We start from the raw sequence: 7500 nt of genomic DNA, 5'->3' as shown, positions 1-7500 counted from the left end.
GTAAATATATCACAAAACAAAAACAGACCCAATGCTCATCATCTAATCTGTTGAGAGTGACAACATCATTTGATGTTTTGATAAATAAACATAATTTAGATAAATACTCCTTCAACTGCCTTCCCCATGAAAAGGTAATACTAATGTAATTTACATCATCTCTAATAAAAAAGTACTAAAGCAATAAGACTGTTAGACATAATGTGATGCTGTAATTGTACACTGGCACTGCAATGCAATTGGGGGTCACACATGGGAGAACCTTTACTCAGGTGACAGGTGTTGCCTGGCGGAGGGGAACACAAACAGTTTTGAACGCTGCGCTCGGTGTGTGCATGATAAACTTCTGTCGTGTTTCTTTCCCTTTAATGGACTATTGCATACAATGCTGACTTGGCGTACTGCTACTGTATGCACTTCAACATTGTGGTGAGCCACAATTAATAACGTTCAGAAAGAACACGTCCAGTTTGCCTATTCATGTATACAAGTGACTCCACCGGCTGAGCAAACTCGTCAGATTGGTGTCAGTCAAGCAACGCCTACGGGGCTTCAAGTGTTAGGCTTAGTTTCTACTGTATAGGATATTGCCTAAAGTTTGGCAAAAGACAAAAAACGCAGGTCTTGAAGAAAGGACGAAGGAAGCAGCACTGTTGCCTCCACATCAGCTCTACATCACCACTGGGAAGACCTTTAAGACAATAAAGCAAAACAAAAAAAACAGGAGTCAGAACACATTTTCACTTTTTTAAATTGAAGCCATCATAACCCCAAAAGTGCTGGCAAGCGTTAATATTGACCTTGTATTCATAAACCCGTTTTTTCTGAATGAAAACATTGTTAATATATGCTTGTGATATTTCATAACGAGCCCATTCTGAATTAGGAATAGTTTAACATTTTCTGGTCAAAAGGTTGAATTGCACTAGATATGCATACATAAAGGGAAGTGTATGGGGGGGGAGGTAAGGGTCAGAATTGTGTCCCCATTACATTGTGTGTGTGGAGTGGGGGGTCGTTTCAAATGTCAACACTCCTGCATACATACTCTGCAGTCTGAACTCTAACACTTTGCTGCACTATGTGTACTGGCCTCACTGAATATTTATAATAAACTGAACTCTAGTTCCAAACAAGAGAATAGAAACTATAAGCCATGCATTCACTTTTTCATGATGAAAGTGTCCAGTAGATGGCGTTAATGCACAGTAAAGAACCAAGGAAACTACACTGAGACAAAATTAATGGACTGTTCCTTACGATTTTTATTATACTGTATTAAAATATGAATGAAGAAATGAGAAGTTTACCCAAATCGGACAAATATAGTATATGGTGCATACATTAACGACATAAAAACTTGTTTTTGTTTTCTTCTTCTTCTTCCAAACAAAACGTTTTAATGGAACATTAGTTGTAGACTATACCACACTTAAAAAAGAAAAGAGGTCAGTCTGCAGCCCTGCTTGTCTGAATATGCCTGTAAGACAATCCATACAACCTCCATAAATACTATACATATAATAACTCATTAGACATCCATATTTGGCAATATGGACAACATGGAATCAACTCTCCAAATAATGAATTAACATAGCATTTTTTTTCATTAAGTGTGGCACACTTTGAGACTAAATATGAGTGTGGGGTAGTAATCTATGCTACTGTGCACAACGTACATCACATTACATTACACACTTAGCTGACTCTTTTATTCAAAGAGACGTACACTAGATATTTATACAGGGCATTGGTTACAGCCAGAGCCATAAAGAGGGAGAGTCGGGCAATCTCCACTGTGTCCTAGGGCCGACTTCCGCATTATCAAAATTAGCTGTTTTAGCGTCTCGGAACTGCTTAGCGTTGCGAATGTTAGCCCAGGTGAAAAAGTGGTTCAATTTAGTACAATAAAAGCATGACTGAAGTGTACTTAGCATGTTAAAAGTGCACTCGTGCTTTTTGTGCTAAGAAAAAGTATGTTTACAATATGCTTATTTAAAGTGTACTTAAAATTAGATGTAATTAAGTTGCTCTCAAAGAAAGTACACTTAGCGAACCATACTTCAAGTGGACTTCGAAGATGTTTGGCTAAAGTGTATTTAGAGGAATATACTAATAGTGTTCTAATAGTGAATTTACTAAAAGTGTATTTTGTAATAACATATTGCACTAAAGTGCACTATGATTATACTTCACCCAAATGTCTTTGAAGTGTGATTTTCTATAGTGCGCTTTAAAGTAAATCGTTTTAACATATTGCAAGTACACTTTTTCTAAGTGCACCATGATTGTACTTCACCCAAAAATCTTCAAAGTGTGCTTATGTCACAGGTGGGGCGCGCGTTTGCTGGCCGCGCCCACTTTGATACTACTACCCTGGGAGTTCACTGCACAACACCAAAAACCAAGACACAAGTTCCAGTTTTCGTTCTATTTATTTACCACCACTGGATTAAAAGTCAAAAGGGGTAGGCCTAGTTGTCTCTGTCCATTACCCACGGGGGAACCCACCCACGCCCAAGTCTGAAGTCTCCAATGGAATGCTTGGACAGTCCAGCCACCAAGTCCATCCGTGCGGGGGTTGCGAGGTGAATTACACTGCAACGGGGGCATGGCACACACGTTCAATCGGGAGCAGCTGGCGGTGATGAGAAGCGATGGGAGTTCTTCTGCGTAGGCCCGGAATAGCTGGTTGGTCTTCAGCAGTCTTGGGTGCGAGCGAGAGGAAAAGAGAGAGAGAGAGCGAGAGAGAGAGAGAGAGAGAGAGAGAGCGGCGCACTCACGGCGCGCAGTAACCAGGCGAATACGAGTCACTCATCTTCACGGTGGGGTGCATGTCCATCTCACCCCTTTCCATCGAGGCAGGTTCACCTGGCCGTCACTCTGATTGCGGACTCCTTCTGGGCACTATGCCAGTCGCGCTCTCCTCCGAGCTGCCAGTTTGCCTTCTGATCCATAGGATCGCGTCCACTTCTCATCCAACTTCTCGTCCCTTTCGCCTGGCTCTGTCCGGTTACCGGTGTCCGACGTCTCCCATCTTGCCGCTCCACTCTCGCCTCTCTCTCCCCTCAGGATGGCATTCTCGCAGTCATCTCTCCTTGCGGCTTCCTCCTCACAGTCTAGTTTCTTGCTGTTTAAAACTCTGCTCACCAACCCACGTGCACCAATCACCTCCATCCTCCTCACCTGCGCTCCATTATCCTAATCATGCTCCAGGTGCATTACATTGGGAATGAATGACATCTAGTTTCGGTTCACTTAGGCCTCAATTGTCACCCTGTGACACTTACACAAAGTGCATTTACCCACAATGCACCATCATGCATGTCCTTTCATGCAATGCAGTTCTTGGAGGTACATTTCTCAAACAGAAAGCCATTCATCCTGAAGGAATATTTTTGGTTTGCATGAAAATATTACTCATTGTTATATTCTGTGTTTATTGTAGGGTTTTTAAAATGTTTTAAGTGGAACACAAAAAATGACCATGTTCCCACCATCATTACGATGGTCACGTAATTGTTCTGGTATATATGGGCTCACACTTCCCTCAGTAACTTAGTTGAAGGTAAGTTGGAACTAATTGTTCAAACAAACAGTATGGTGTCATCATTAATCATCAATCCATGTGATCAATTGCAGGAAAGAGGTTGCAAGATTGAAAGAAAGTGAAATGTGTAATTGAAATCTCTGTAACAGTGCAATGATTGTAAATGTTGGTCATGCTAAGCATGCATACTGTAACACTGCTGTGACTGTGGTTGTGTGTAATGTACAAGCTCTGAGAACCAGCATGGATTGTAATATTACATTTATATTATTTCATGTACTTGGGAGTGTACTGTAAATACACTTCAAGCATACCTGTTATATATTTACAATACTTCATATGATATACTTTTTACAGACTTAAAATGTTCCAATGTAGTCCAAAGAAGCATGAAGTTAATATACTTTTATTGAACTTCTAGTAACAATAAAATGTTATAGAAGTGTACTCAAGCACACTCTTAATGCCATACGAATGCATGAAAAGCGTGTTTGGAGCATACTTTCAAAAGTATGCTTGTAGTGCACTTAAAGTTGTCCAAAAGCGGTGCCAATTTAGCATCCTCAGTGTGCTGCAAGTGTGCTGACGTACTGCTTTAGTAGTGCTTCAGCGCACAAATAGTGCAATGAAGCGCACTTTAAATCGCCGAAAATAGTACACTTTGTACTAAGTACGGTCAAAAAAAGTACACTTTAAGTATATGGGTTTTTCACCTGGGAGTGCCTAGAAGTGGGCGTAGCACACAGCAAGCAATGCGATGCAATGCAGGGAATATGACAAGTCTCGCTATTCGTAGTAATAACTTCAGATAAACATCACAGATGAAAGCGAAAGTGAAAGCCCATTGGGAAACTCCAACTCCCATTGTCATTGCGACACAGATGGTAAAACTGTTGTGATTATCATTACCGAGAGAGATGATATTTCACATATTTGTGGTGATTAACCCGCATTGTAATTTGTTAGTCCTTATTTTTGGCTTTTTATGTGGTTGTTCTTTGTCCAGTCTATGGAAAGACAGCCGCTTTAGGCACGACCTCAATCTCGTTGAAATGCGGGGATGCAATTTAATTGCTGGTCCTCCATTCGCGTAACTCTCCCTCTGTATGGCTCTGGTTACAGCCACTGAAGCAATGAGGGGTTAGGTGCCTTGCTCAAGTAGCCATGGAGGGAGGACTAGGGAGAGGCAAGGGAGGGATTTGAGCCTGCCTTTCTGTTCTACAAGTACTAGGGAAGATCTGGCCAGCTCTGATATTTGGCTTTTAATCTTCTTTTAGAATGGTTCATTTTTATGTTCTGCTGGTATTTGTATTAGAGTAGCATTAGAGTACAGATGTCACCTGAATCACTACCAGCTCAATCTGTTAAACAGAAAGTGATTGTACAGCATGGTTGTGGAACACCTGGTTGTGAAGCACTGTTGTCAGTAACTGGACATTTAATTATCCTGCTCTTACTATTAAAGGTGTGTAATACTTACATTAATCAGGTATGTAATACTTACATTAATCAGTACAATGAGCCCCTCATATTTCTCTGCAAAGTGGACCATCAGCTGGAGAATCACACACTGCCATGGATGACACGTGTCCTCTTGTCTTCTTTTCCGTTTTAGCATGTTTAGTTCAGTGGGAAGAAAACCATAGCCATCACCAATCACTGCATCACCTGTGATCATAGGCTGGTCTGTGTAGAGAGATAGAGACGGTGGTTGGGTGAATGAAAATACAGCATGTCTGAGATTTACTCCACTTACAATACTCACTGTACAATTAATGCAACAATACATGAAAGAAAGGTTTATATTAATTGCAAAATGAAGGGCAAACAGCCAGCTATGGTCATAAAAAAATCACCATCTATTGAATATAATTGCATTCATTCTGCAGTCGAACGAATGATAATGTGTTGAGGGCAATTTAACTTCAAATTACCCTAGCCTAACACACGCTCTTATATCTTTCATATCACAATCAGGTTACTTACGAAAACACTCACATACAAACAGTAATGATGTGTTCAGACTTGACTTTGCTATGTTGACAAGCCACATCATCACACTAGACTGAATCTACAGTAATAGGTGGGAACTTCCTTAGTTATAGGCTATTATCATCCAGACCTGTCCTGCGTGCACACATCTAGGCTGCTTGTATTGGCTCCTGTGATGTTCAAATGCATATCATATCAAACTAAAATACTTTTAAATACTCCACGATCCTGAACAACACTTTGACGGGCTACTACAGCTAGCATGCCATGATCATCATGCCGCATGCAGTGAAAGCTGGAAGTGGAACAAGCTTAGCCCACTCCACCAACATCCAGAAACCAACCATTCGCCTTCACCCAAAGCGTCCATGGGATGCCAAGATAACCACAGATGAAACAGTTAGGACTTTGGGCGGGGGAAGTAGGGTAAATTACATGAGCCCAACTTACAATATCATCCGATCAGGTTTTGATCCATCTCTGATCAAAACCTGTCACGGGCCAACACCCACGCTATCAAACAGCACAGCAGCTAGCAGTGGGCAGTATCAGGTACAGTAGAACTAGCTAGATAAGGGAGCGGCTAAAACGGTTCAGTTTCAGCCTCCAGAAAGTCACAACAACAAATTCCACATCCCTTGCCTTCTTTCAACAGCCGAGAATAAAATGCATCTTACCTGACACTTCGGCGCACTATTTATTTATGTATAGATAACTTGGGGCTGGTGGTAGCAAACTAGAACGAGTGCTAGCTTGCTAGTAAGCAGTAAGTTAGCCACAAAATAAACTGCTCGTATACCTACAAACAAGTTGAACAACCCGCAAAAGCATACAGTGTTACAAAGTTACAAACACCATATTTGTAGAAATAGAAGATGAATAGACAGCTAACTTTGAGCTACTGGTAGCAAAACATAACTGAGGGCGATAAACCGGAATTACATAGGCAAAATGTAATCTAGGCATGTGATTCACAATCTACGAAATATCTAACGGATAATACGGAAATACACTGAAATATACATGAATACCAACGTAAAATTATCTAAACTGTAATATTTGGTAACTTACTTTGGTCATTTATGCACACAAACACAGGATTAGTTAACCCTTTTAATGCCAATGTTATTTTGGTGAAAATGCTCGATTTGGGCATCACATATTCAACAGGCTGTGGCTGGACAGGGGTAACAGATAGAGCCTAACTGTAAATTACAAAAATGTTGAGGAAGACCCAAAGTTTATTTTGGGAGTAAATATGCATAACTAATTAGCATATTATGACGTCACATGGGCGGCCATTTTGAATTTTTAATTTGTAATGGAAAATATTGATAATTTTCAATAGACTTTCAATAGATTATTGAATTTATTTAGAAATATGTGGCATCCCATTACTGTCATGTTGTGCACATACATTATGGTCAAGTAAAAAGTAGTTTTAAGCCTAACATATAGTAAATATTGTAACTAATATTGTAATAATAATAACTAGCAAGAAACGGAATAACTGGGAGGTTGTTGCCTGGAGTGCCAAAAGTGTTTGCATCTACCTGTGACTTTTTAGTCTGTGAAAACCTTTCTCAGACAGGGTAAGCACACATATTCAGTACACATATATGCCTATATAGCCTATTTTACTACACCTGTGACCTATATAGGCTACTGTAGGCCATTTGGATAAGGCGCAGGGGCAATGACCCCTGTATGCATAGGATCATCCTGGATGATCATCAGCATAGCTCAGTGAATGAATGTTACAGATTGTCACTTTTCACAGAACTAATGGGCACAGTGTCAAGATAATGGGCATAAAAAAGGCCTAATTTGTATCGTGATGTGTACCCTTGTGAAATCAGTTTCAGGAAAAGGGGTGGAGAGGCGGAGCAAATCAGCATCACCTCTCCTGTTATCTCAGCTCTATTGACTTATAAACTGCTTCTATTCATTTTGGTATC

Source organism: Engraulis encrasicolus, unplaced genomic scaffold, assembly GCF_034702125.1.
Source record: "Engraulis encrasicolus isolate BLACKSEA-1 unplaced genomic scaffold, IST_EnEncr_1.0 scaffold_32_np1212, whole genome shotgun sequence".
In the NCBI taxonomy this organism is placed as follows: domain Eukaryota; kingdom Metazoa; phylum Chordata; class Actinopteri; order Clupeiformes; family Engraulidae; genus Engraulis; species Engraulis encrasicolus.
This window is presented reverse-complemented; position numbering follows the sequence as displayed.